Raw genomic sequence first — 13,351 nt, 5'->3', positions numbered from 1 at the left:
ATCAAAGTGCATCCACAATAACTTTGACATTTCTTCTTTCATTAGGTAGAAGTTACTTCCATCCCCTTGAACGTGGACTGGTCTTCACTTTCAACATACAAAATATAGCAAAAGCAAGAACGTGTGACTCCTGACATTAGGTTATAAAAAGGAATAAAATTCATTAAGAAAGGAAACAGATAACAGATTGTGTTTGCTGTTATCCAATTGATATCTTTATTTTGTGCACCTATGGAATTATACTACCTAAAAGTTAAAAAGTCCCCTCAAAGTGTCTTTGTTACTGAATATTAAGTTAAATAATGGTGTAATACATTTCTCAGGATAGGGGCCAGATCAATAGCACGGCGGGTAGGGCGTTTGCCTTACTGCGGCCGACCCGGGTACAATCCCCGGCATCCCATATGGTCCCCCAAGCACTGCCAGGAGCAATTCCTGAGTGCAAAGCCAGGAGTAACCCCTGAGCATTGCTGGGTGTGACCCAAAAAGCAAAAATAAATAAATAAATAAATAAATAAATAAATAAATAAATAAATAAATAAATACATTTCTCAGGATAAATCCATATGAAAACCAATTAAAAAAAAAAAGAAGTAGTTAAAGTTAAACTGCCTTATTTAAAAAAAAATATATAGGCCCTTAAAAATTCCCAAGGAAGACTATTGGCAACCAGAAAATAATCCTTAGAAATTCACAATCAAAAAGCTGAAAACCTCTGTTCTCTGTATTTGCATTATCTTTACATCATATTCAAGAAGGTTCTTCTTTTTTTTTTTAATTTTGCCAACTTTATTTTTGACAGTTCCAGTAAAAGTGCTCATTGTTTCCAAAACCAAACCAAGGTCACTTCCACAGTACAGTATCTGTCACTGAAAGACCCATAGACAGAATTTATGTCTATGATAAAACATCAATGTTATCTTCTACTATACAATTAAAGAGGAAACAAGAGCTATTCACTCATTGTCATACAATCAATCAAGTCTAAAGCCAATAATAAAATGCTATGTTTTATTCTAGACACATTATGTGGGTTGCTATTTATAAACTATATTAAAGAATACGTTTTTTCAGTTTCTCATAATTCTTTAAAATTAAGATGTAAAATTTTGGTGACGTTTTAGTAATAAGTGTTTATGTGAGATATGTGAGAATATGGCAATATAAATATATCTCCTTCCTTGTCATCATCTATGATAATTTTTTAGGTATTCTAGTAAAAGAGTAATGCTCACCTTCATTATTCTAATTACAAATTCATGGTAAATGTCAAAGCAAGTCACTTAAGTTTAAAACTCATCTATTTACTAATACCCTACAGAGTGCTGTAAATCAAGATAAAATAAATAATAGACAAAAATTTTCTAAAACAATTTTCCATTTTAATATATTAACTTTATAGCTATTTTCAAAAATGTACTTTTCTCAGATGCATTATGCAATTTAGTTGATTCAATATGGTAATTATCCCTTGATATTTAAAATTATGATTATCAAATATGAGAATTGGAAAGAAAGTTATTTTACTATTAAAATAACTATTACAGTAAAATCTCTCAAAAGACTTTTTGGAAGAAAAAGCAATTAACAAATGAAGTGACCTAATTTTGTAGGTGATGTGCAAGTACGTCTCTTCCCTTTTATTGAAATCTACAGTCCTGTTTTCATCTTGACACTCTTCAGTGAGCTATTTATTTTAATGTTTTTAATAAACATTTCGGTGCCGTGACTGACACTGCTGATAATTTCAGGTTATCATTGTCTCAACTCCATACCCATCGCTAGCATTACCATCTATCCACCAATAATGACTAACATATTTAATTCTGAACTAATTTTAATCCTTGTAGTGTTTCTACTATACATATCACAGATAATCTTCATTTGAGTAACTTAATTACTTTTAAAGTGCATAAAAATTTGTTTTTTCTCAATAAAGCAGTTTACAGAAAAATCATTCTGAATATATTTTAATGTCTGCATAGTTGATATTTTAACTTTTTAATGCATCAGTCACAACTTATCTTCATGGATTATGGACTAATTTATAAATGTCTCAATGCTAATTTGGAATTGCTAATAGATTTTCTAACAACAGTTTAAAAGATATAAAAAAAATGAAATACATAGTTAATAGCACTTCTATTCTTTAAGCTAATTTGATTTTCCAGGTCAGTGTATCCCCAAAAGTAACATTCTATGCAAGAAATGAGTTGATGTGCTTTTGAAAATTAAAATCAGTGGCTCAATTATAATTATATGAAAGAATAAAATATAAATGTAAGCATCATATAAATATGATCAATATGATATGTAAATAAATGCATATGAGTCATTCAAGTTTTAAAGTATTATGTGATGAGTAAAATTGGTGAGGTTAAATTTTTGTACCATTAGTTTGGTAATATTTGTATATTTGAAATATAATATTAAAGATTTAGTATCCTTTTAGAGGAATTAATTATGAATGATCTATAAATATATAAATGTTACACACATCCTTTGACTTATTTGCTAAATTGTTTCAGTTCTACTATAATAATCTCTGATAAAAATTGCAATGATTGTTGGCTAATAAATTTTACTGAAATATTTTTTCATACCTGCTTTCTAATATTGGCAACATCTCTCCCTGTGTTTATGAATAAATTTGGCTGCATCTGTACCTTTCTCTCCATTTTGACATTATATTATGGTAGTGATATTGATAATATACGATCCTTCAAGGATAACATTTGGCATCACAACTTTTATAAATTACTTTCAAAATCAAAGCTGTGTTGATAATCTCATAAATGACCCTATTTTATAGAACATAAACTAGATCTCAGAGAAAATTACCAATTCAAAATTATAGATTTGAGAAGAACTAAGATCATGTCACCAAAATAAAAATAAAACTGACCAATGTAATTTGTAAACTGAGAGTTGTCAAAAAATAGTTATGGCTAACAGGTCAGAGAGACAGTGCAGGGGTTAAGGCAATTGTTCCCTTGTTGCAATTTCTAGTTCAATCCCTGGCACTCCTCAACTTCCTATCTGAACACCTCCAGGAATAATCTTGACTGCAGAGCTGGAAGCAGCTGTGAGCACTGTTGGGTATGTCCCAAACCTCCTGAATCTGAAAAGAACAGTTATTGCTAAAGAAAATGCTCTTAGCTAGTTTATGACAGAAAGATGAAGAGAATATATTCTCTTACTTGAATATACCAACCACTAACAGGAAAGCAACAATACTAAAGGTGATTTACAGTTTTTCCTCTCTTTTAACTGCTGAGCAATTTTATGAAATAGTTATTTTTAGTCCTTTATTGCAGATAAGGAAACAGATGTAGATGGTAATTTTCCCATAGTAAAATAACTAGTGAATATGTTAGGTCTAATTTTATCTTTGACAGTCTTTGTAACGTGCAGACATGGGTCCAAATCAATCCAAGTTCATGATCTCTGGACTTTGTTGTAAGATTATAAAGTACACAGGCATGAAGACTACACTGGATTTCAGTTGCATTTAAGTTGGAATTAAGTCTACAGAGTCAAATAAAGAGTTAGGAAAATGTTTTAATTTTGTATTGGTCCTAAGTTTAGTTGAATCAAATAATAATAATGACCATTTTCTGAAATATCTTAAATATGCAAATGGACACATTTATCAAAAAAATCAGATGACACATTGAACTGAAAAGTAGAGAAGATAGGAAAGTAAGAAAATAATTTTTATATACAAATACAATTATCAATTAAAATGTAGGTCATAAATTGGGAGAAAAGAAAGAGAATGCTCTAACATCAAATCTTGTGAGAAAATATGCCTTTGTCTGCAATTAAGAATAAAACCTTGAACCAGATCCCTAGTTCATATCCCAGGATCTCTGTTCCCTCTAGTCCCTTTCACTTGGGCTTTTTATATCTGCAATCTTCATCTGAATGAGAGTAACAAAGGTTTGAAAAATTCAATTATTTTTTGTAGATAGCCTGAAGCACATTCTATCTCTCTATTTTTAAAGATAATAATAACAAGCCTTCATCAGGAGAATACAGAACAAATTACTAAAGAGTGGGGTATGGGGAAACTAGAATAGTAGATACCTAGGAACATTGGGAGGGTGTCATGGGCACTTAGCTGGAATAAAATAATATTGTACATTGACACCATAATCTTTAACACTGTTAGAACTACCTAAAGTATAATAATGAGAACTTTGTGATCTTGGACTCTGCCTGCTTCCCCAAATCTCCAGCGACCCAGGGGTCACACCCATAAGCCACCTCCTGCTGGCACCAGATAATCTCCTCATCGGCCACTCTCCAGAATTCATGGCTGCTTCTCCCGGAAGGGAGAATAAAATGAGGACCCCATAACCATACCACCGGACTCCACGCCAGGTTGTTTTCACTTGGGGCGCCCCAGAGGGGGATGGATGAGAGCCCCAGCAGCCAACTTCCACTATCCAACTGCCACCACACTCCAAGCCACTTTCCACAGACTCGGGCAGAGACTCACACATGAGTAAACATATTCCTGGACTGCGCGGCCACTTTGCAGCCATGCAGCCATGCAACACATCATCATAGAGGCTGGGACGAATGGAGACGTTACTGGTGCCCACTCAAGTACATCAATGAACAATGGGATGAGAGCGATATAGTGATACAGTGAAATATAATAGATTTCTAAATATTAAAATTTAATATTACTTTAGTTAACGCTTTACCTAAATGTTAAAGTAAAACTAAAGATCCAAAATTCATGGTAGGCCATCTTGCCACAATCCACAGAGAAGCGACAGGCATTCTGGTGAGCAATGCGGCCCGGACAATGCTCCGGACCCGAATCGGGGCCAGCAACACCAGGGGGCCGGAAGGAGGAGGTGCTGCCAGCACACCTTCTCCAGATGGAGCCCTGGCGACACTGAGCAGCAACTAACACGGCTCCAGGATTCGGGACTGGGACACATCCGAGCCGCGGAGGGGGGACTGGAGTGGGGCGGCGCCAGCTCAAAACTCTAAGTGGTCCCGACCGCCGGAAGTCACGCCCTCGACCCAGCCTCGGCGCCATCTTGCCACAATCTACAGAGAAGCGGCAGGCATTCTGGTGAGCAATGCGGCCCGGACAATGCTCCGGACCTGAATAAGGGCCAGCAACACCAGGGGGCCGGAAGGAGGAGGTGCCGCCAGCACACCTTCTCCAGATGGAGCCCTGGCGACACTGAGCAGCAACTAACACGGCTCCAGGATTCGGGACTGGGACACATCCGAGCCTCGCGGCCGCTAACGCAGCCGCGCGACCTTTTCTAAAACCTGAAATCATACAATCTTTTAATGGAAAACTAATTATCAAATGCCTCCTTATTAGGGTTTTCTTGTTTGGGGATATAACTCCCACAACAATAGTGAGTTTTGTGTTGAAATATGGAACGTAATCAAGGTGAAGAGAAAATGAAGTGAAATTCATCAGTTATACAGTTGGGGTGGGGGGCGGGGGGTATACCGGGGATTTTGGTGGTGGAATATGGGCACTGGTGAAGGGATGGTGTTTGAATATGGTATAACTGAGACATAAACCTGAGAACTCCGTAACTTTCCACATGGTGATAAAATTTAAAAAAAATAAAAATTAGAAAAAAATATTCATGGTAGCACTGTCATAGCACTGTGGTCCCATTATTCATTGATTTGCTTGAGCGGGCACCAGTAACGTCTCCATTGTGAGACATGTTGTTACTGTTTTTGGCATATCGAATATGCCATGGTAGCTTGTCAGGCTCAACCATGCAGGCGGGATACTCTCAGTAGCTTGCCGGGCTCTCTGAGAGGGACAGAGGAATCAAACCCAGGTTGACTATGTACAAGACAAACGCCCTACCCGCTGTACTATCGCTCCAGTCCATGATATCATATTCAATATAGTCTCAAATTTTTAATAGAAAGACTCAAATACAAAATTTCCTCTATGTGTGTGTATTAGGTAACAGGTTCCTAAGCAATGTTCAAGAAGCCTGGTGGCTACTGCTGGCCTTACTGAGTCAGCTGAGAAGGGGGACAGTTCAGTGTTTGGGTCTGGATTTATAGCAGTGGAATCAGATCCACAAAGGTGCCGAGAGACAATCCAGAATCATGAAAGTTATACCAGAGCGTGTTCAAGAAGCTAAGCATAGTACAGGATCAAATCTGAGGTCGGGTGCAGGCAAGGCACATTCTATATTCTTGACATATATTTCCCCAGCTCCAAAACACAAAATTGTATGGTGCTATAGAATGAATATCGCTTTTTTGATCCTAATTGATTCCATCTAATTTTAAACTCTGGTATCTCAGAAAATGACTTGGTGGGAAATGGAAAAATGGCAAATTTCATTCACTAACAAGAGATAATCAATATGTGCTTTAATTCAACATGACTGATGTCTTATTAAAAAGCAAAATTTGTCTATGGGCATATGGAGTAGAGAATATTTCAAGAAAATGAACATCTATAATCTAAGGAAAGATGCCCCTCAGAAGTCACCAATCCAGTGTATACCTGACTTGAGGCGCAGAGGCCAGTGAGACAGTACATCTTTGTTATTCAAATCACCTCATTTGTGACACATTGCTATGACAAGCTAATACACCTGGCATTAAGTAAATAGAAATTTGAAGTTTTTTAGAATCATTCTTGTACTAAAAACACGTATCACAAATTCTTAGGAGACTAGCCCTGCAATATTTTATTTTTATTATTCAATTCAAGGTAAATATATATGGGATTATATGATTTTGGTCTGGAGCCATAGCACAGTGGTAGGGCTTTCACTTGGCAGACCGGTGTTTGATTCCTCCGCCCCCCTGGGAGAGCCCAGCAAGCTACTGAGAGTATCAAGCCCGCACAGCAGAGCCTGACAAGCTACCTGTGGCATATTAGGTATGCCAAAAACAGTAACAATAAGTCTCACAATGAGAGACATTACTGGAGCCCACTTGAGCAAATCAATGAGTAACGGGATGACAGTACAGTGACAGTGACAGTGACAGAGAAACCCTAATTTTCTGCACATGAATGAGAAAATTATGTTATCATACTCTATATCTTTCAGACAAATTGCATACATGTTTATTCATTGCATGCTAAAATGAAATTTCAAATTACATAGCCTGTAAGTTAAGTTTTGCCTTCAAAAATCTTGAAACAAAGTTAAAACATTATTGAAGTTACTATGCTTTCAAAAACCACAGTTCTGAATTTATGTTGAAATGTTAACACTATCTAAACTTGATTCCATGTCAATAATATAATTTATCTTCCAGTGTCATTTTAAAAGAATAATAGTCAAGGTATATTTTTTTCATCTAAGAACCCCATATTAGTTTTAACTTAGTGACAATATTTAAAACAATGCCTAGAATTAGTGAGTAGCCCCTGTAAACAAACTACTTGCATCTCATTATTGTTTTGATTAACTGCTAATTATATCACAATCGGTCATGCGCTTTATGTCCTTAAGTCTCTGTTTTGAAGAAAACAAGACTGCATTGCTCACACAATAGTCTAAGTACTGTCACTGTCAGCATCACTGTCATCCCGTTACTCATTGATTTGCTCGAGCGGGCACCAGTAACGTCTCCACTGTGAGACTTGTTACTGTTTTTGGCATATCGAATATGCCACGAGGAGCTTGCCGGGCTCTGCTGTGTGGGTGAGATACTCTTGGTAGCTTGCCAGGCTCTCCGAGAGGAGAGTCTAAGTATTAAATGAGAAAATATGTATTGTATTGTTTGCATAATGCTATAAGTGCTATAAAAGAATTGGGCATTGTAGGTATTTATAGTTATATGCACATAAGCTAATCATCAATGAAAATATGCATATGATATGTTTCCTATTTTCCTTATTAAATATTCAATTAGTAATTTTGACTTTGGCCTGCCACAACATAGATAAAGCACATATAAGTTAGGATCAGCAAAGAACATTTATTTTACTCTTCTTAATTGTGCGATAACAGCAATGACTATGAACCTTATGTTCTCAATTTCCTCCTCAAGCTTCCTATAGATAAATAATTTCAATTTCTTATGCTTAAGAGATCCTCCCACAGGCTAGACCAAGAAATCAAAGTAATGAGTGTAGTTTTCATGTTAGACTATGGTTTATCAGCTTCTCTCTGACAAATTATGTATTTTTCCTCCCAGTCAATTTGATACAGTCAATCTGCCACTGCTATAGAGTACAATTGTTTAGGATATTCCCAGAACTGTAATGGTGAATCACTTGGATATTGTTTCAAAACTTCTCCCATGTACAGTTATTTCCTAATAAGCATAATTAGAAAGTCTCAAAAGAATCTTAGCCTTAAGTATAGACTAAATCTACAGTGGAATTAATTAGCAAGCCCTTCTGATTGGTTTAAGATTAATCATGTGCCAAACTTCCACAGGTGTATGGAGTCTTCTCTTAGAAAGAAACTGATTCCTGCCATCATTTTTTTATACAAGACCATGCCCTGGTTCTCAGAGCACAACAAACAAGGTGCTCCTACTACTTGATTTTTAAAAGCCCTGGGGCACTATACACAATTGTGTTGTTATTTCTGAAAGCTGAGCCACAAAAATAATGTTTGATAATCTACATTACTTGCTCCAGTTTACTTGGTTGCTTTCGTCAATACTATGTTTTAACAGTTGTAGTATTTTACAAAAGGAAGAAAGGAGGAAGAGAAAAGAAGGAGGAGGGGGAGGAGAAAGAGGAAGAGGAGGAGGAGAATGAATGAGAAAAAAAGAAAATAAAAAAGAAGAAATAAAGAAAGAAGAAAGAAAGAAAGAAAGAAAGAAAGAAAGAAAGAAAGAAAGAAAGAAAGAAAGAAAGAAAGAAAGAAAGAAAGAAAGAAAGAAAGAAAGAAAGAAAGAAAGAAAGAAAGAAAGAAAGAAAGAAGAGAAAGAAGGTAAGATGAGAAAGAAGGTAAGAAAGGAGAAAGGGAAAGATAAGAAGATAAGAAAGAGAGAAAGATAAAGAAGGAACAAAAGAGAGGAAAGAGAAAGAGAAAAAGAGAAGGAAGGAAGGAAGGAAGGAAGGAAGGAAGGAAGGAAGGAAGGAAGGAAGGAAGGAAGGAAGGAAGGAAGGAAGGAAGGAAGGACGGAAGGAAGGAAGGAAGGAAGGAAGGAAGGAGGGAAGGAAGGAAGGAAGGAGGGAAGGAGGGAGAGAGGGAGGGAGGAAGAAAGGGAGGAGGGAGGGAGGGAGGGAGAGAGGGGGAAGGGAGGGAGGGAGGGGGAAGGGAGGGAGGGAGGAAGATGAAGAAGAAAGTGTTAATGCATATCCTGTTGCACAGATAAGCTGGTGACTGCAGTACAAAGAGTTTTGCTGTGATTGAAGGAAGCATGTGAGGCTACAGGAGCAATAACTAAGGCAATACCTTTGAATTACAGCAGTAGGCTCCAGAGGAGAAAGAAAAAGATAGACAGTCTTCTGAAACAGAGATCAATCTTGGAGTAACTCTGACCAGCATGATAGCAGCTTTCAACCATGAGAATTTGAAAATCATTCATCTTGGCAAGAGAAAAGGTTAATAGCTTTAAACATAGACAGATTTGGGTTGATATTTGGTCTCTGCCATTTACAACATATAAAACTGGGATCATTGCCCATCTTCTATCAATTCCTGTTGTTTTAATCTAAGCTTCTGAATGATCATGTTTGATTAAGAAGACTAAAATTATCTTTACTGAAAAGCAAAGAATATCATGAGATCAACTTCCCTCATTGTCCTTATAAACAAGCCAGTAAGTCTAAAGACCATACAGGGAGGTGGAGAGGGGAAAGGGAGAGGGAGAGAGAGAGAAAGAGGGAGAAGGAGGGGGAGGGGGAGGGGGAAGAGAGAAAGAAGAGAGAGAGGAGAGAGGGGAAGGGGAGAGAAGAGGAGAGGAGGATAGAGAAAGGGTGAGGGAAAGGGAGAAGAAGAGGGAGGAGTTTAGTTAATGCCTAACCACCTAGTCCTATCCTCACTCTCTTTCAGTTGATTCCTGGTTCTGTTACATACAAAGCTGGCCTTTGGAATTTACTTAATCTCTCATTAATGCAATGGGATATCCATGGGTTCTTATGGTTACCATTTTAATAAATCAATATGCATGAGTATTTAGAAAGGGCTCACTGCATTGTAAATATTTATTTGTGCCACTTGCTTCAGACTCGTAATGTTAGTCCTTTTAGGATAAAGGAGGCTCTGTATTTCAGTTGTTATACATCTCATGCTCTGATTGATCACAGATTTAATCACCATCCTTTGTTCTGCACGTTGAATTCTACTTATTTGCTTTATCTCTTTCATCAGTATGAAACAGGTTGGAGTAGCTAATGTTAAATGATTCAAAATTTAATTTCAATTTCTCCTTCAGAGTCAGATTCCTACCCAGATGCCATCTGCATTCTTGTCTCCATGATCCAATATCTTTAAGGAATTTCTTCATCATGCTCTTTTCTTCTGCCAATTCTAATAATTCTATAGATCCTTCCTCTTTGAGAATTCTTTCTTTTACCAGCATGAATTATTATATTGCCAGAGAATATCTTTCAGTTTGAACCTCGATTGATTAAAATTTAAAAATTTAAATTTATAACTAAAAATCTTTGAGTGAAGGGAATATATAAAATAAGACAAAGCATAGAGAAATCCAACAATTTAAGATTAATAGAATAAATGAGCTAACTATAATAGAATATAATGGAGATATAGAAAGGCCGAAGACCACCGGAACCTAGCCACAGCCATGCTCAAGGCCCCTCTCCACACATTCAACAAGCCTCACGCATGAAGGTACTGGCAGAGCAACCCAGGTGTGTGTAATCCCATCAATGGCCAACATACAGGGACTTAAAAGCAAGATCCCAGAAGGTTATATATCTTATAACCTACTTTTTCCTCTGGGAGAAACTCGCAAGCTACTGAGAGCTTCCTGCCCACATGGGACAGCCTTGCAAGCTTCCCATGGTGTATCCATAAGCCAAAGCCAGTAACCAGCTGATCTCATTCTCCTGACCTTGTTGATAGGAAGAATGTAGAGGTCACTGAGACCGCTAGAGCAACTCGACGATCAACGGGATTTCGTGTGATTCCTGATTCATGATAGAAAGGTAAGATTAACTTCAACATATATGGCATCAAATAAACCAAGCTAATGCAATATAATTTTTATGACTCCGTGCTAATATTTTGGTGTTCTCTTTTAGACCACAACTGGTGCTACTCAGGGTTTATTCCTAGCTCTGTACTCAATGCTCATACTTAGCAGTCTCACAGCATATTTTTGGCACATTTATTAAGTTCATACTGCATAGGAAGTATATAAACACATGTGTACAATAAGTATGATTTTTGACCTCCATATGTGCAACTGCCTATATTTCTTTTCATGATCAATAATGTATTTAATATTTTCTTCCTCTCCAGGCTTTCCGATGAATGAATTATAAGAATGCTCATCCAATTGCACAGCTGAAGTCTCAGGATCCCTTAAGACACCATCTTCTTTTTTCATCACTAATATCGGTGAAACCTTATTCTCTATTGATTTCCCCTCCTAAGTAGCTCTTGGACTTTGTATCTCAGCATCCTTTCAGCAGTGTACTAATCCATGCCATTAACATCCATTCCTATATTAGTGCAACGACCTCCAAAATTGTCCCACTTCCTTTGTGCCCATCAAGTCCTTTTTTATAGGGTAGGAAAATTAATTATTTACTAATACAAAGATAAATATATCATTCTTGTTTATATTTCATAGACATCCCTATTTTTAACACACAAAGCCAATGTCCATCATTATCAGTTCTCTAATACACTGTCCTCTTGAAAAGTCCGAAGTAATGTTTGTCAACCTGTTTATCTGCACCCATCTTACATATCAGTCCTCTGACTGTCAGTTAGAGCCAGGCATCACAACAGTTCTCAAATTTTCTCTGTACCTGGCACTGGTCCATGGATGGATGGTTGAAGGCCACACTCTAAACTTTTGCTTTCCTGCGTTTATTTTTGGATACTCCTTGATTCTCACTAGTAAGGCAGTCTTTTTTCCTACTATAGGCCATTGTACAAACTGGGTCCCATACCAAATGATTTTCATTTATTTTTCTATCTCTCAAGTATCTTTTAGATTACAATGAAAAGATAAGAAAATTTAAGGAAAATGTTGAGGATACTTATCTAAATAAATGCATACCTTTCATTTATAGACTTCTGTATTTGTCCTTCATCAGACAATTTATGGCACATCTTTTTGATTCCACCGTTCTTCCTGCACTAACATATGCCTCAGAGACCTGGGCCCTATGCAACCAGGATGAGAATGCTATTAGGGTATCCCAAAGAGGAATCGAAAGAGCTATGCTAGGATTATCATGTCTCACTCAAGTGAGAGAAGGAATTCGGAGTTCTGACTTCCATGGACGCTCAAAAATCAGGGATGCTGTCTCGTTTGCCAAGGCATCAAAAATCAGATGGGCCAGTCATATAATGCAATTTAGAGATGACCACTGGACTAGAGCTGTTACCGACTGCATTCCAGAGGACGTCAGAGGACCTCGTGGTCGCCCACCAACTAGATGGTCAGATTTCTTCATCAAATCCCTGAATGAACAATTTGAGACTCTTCCTGTTCCTGGAGCAAGTAGATATCATTGGGCTGCACTAGCTCGCGACAGGGACAAATGGAGACATTACTGTCGCCTGCTCAAGCATATCGAAGATCAACGGGACTACAAGTGATACAAGTGAAGACAATTTATGCTGTAATAATTTATGTCCTTCATAAGTTACATTTGCTTAAATAAATGTTATGCTTTTTTATACTTTATCAACTGTTTCATTAAAGCATTATGATCTACAAAGATTTTCATAACAAATTTTTTAATTTTTATTTTGCTATGTTTTGCTTCTGTTTGGGGGCACACCCAGAATTGCTCAGGGCTTACTTCTGCTTCTGTACTCAGGCATTATTCCCGGGGATAATGCCTGAGTACAGAAGCAGACAATATAGAGTGCTAGGGATCAAATCTGGGCCAGCCATGTGCAAGGCAAGTGCTCTACTTGCTACTTGTGGTACTATCACTGTGGCCCAGTTAAGTTCTAGACCTGCAATGTTCCAGCACCAAACCCACCATCCGAGTTATATTCCCTCCACTAGTGTATAGCATAGCAGGTAGGGCGTTTGCCTTGCAAGCGGCCGACCTAAGTTCAATTCCTCCATCCCTCTCAGAAAGCACAGCAAGCTACCAAGAGTTTCCTGCCCTCACGTCAGAGCCTGGCAAGCTACCTGTGGTGTATTCAAAATGCCAAAAACAGTAACAACAAGTCTCACAATGGAGGCATTACTGGTGCCC

The sequence above is a fragment of the Sorex araneus genome, chromosome 1 (genome assembly GCF_027595985.1).
Source record: "Sorex araneus isolate mSorAra2 chromosome 1, mSorAra2.pri, whole genome shotgun sequence".
NCBI lineage: Eukaryota > Metazoa > Chordata > Mammalia > Eulipotyphla > Soricidae > Sorex > Sorex araneus.
Note: the sequence above shows the minus strand (reverse complement) of the source record.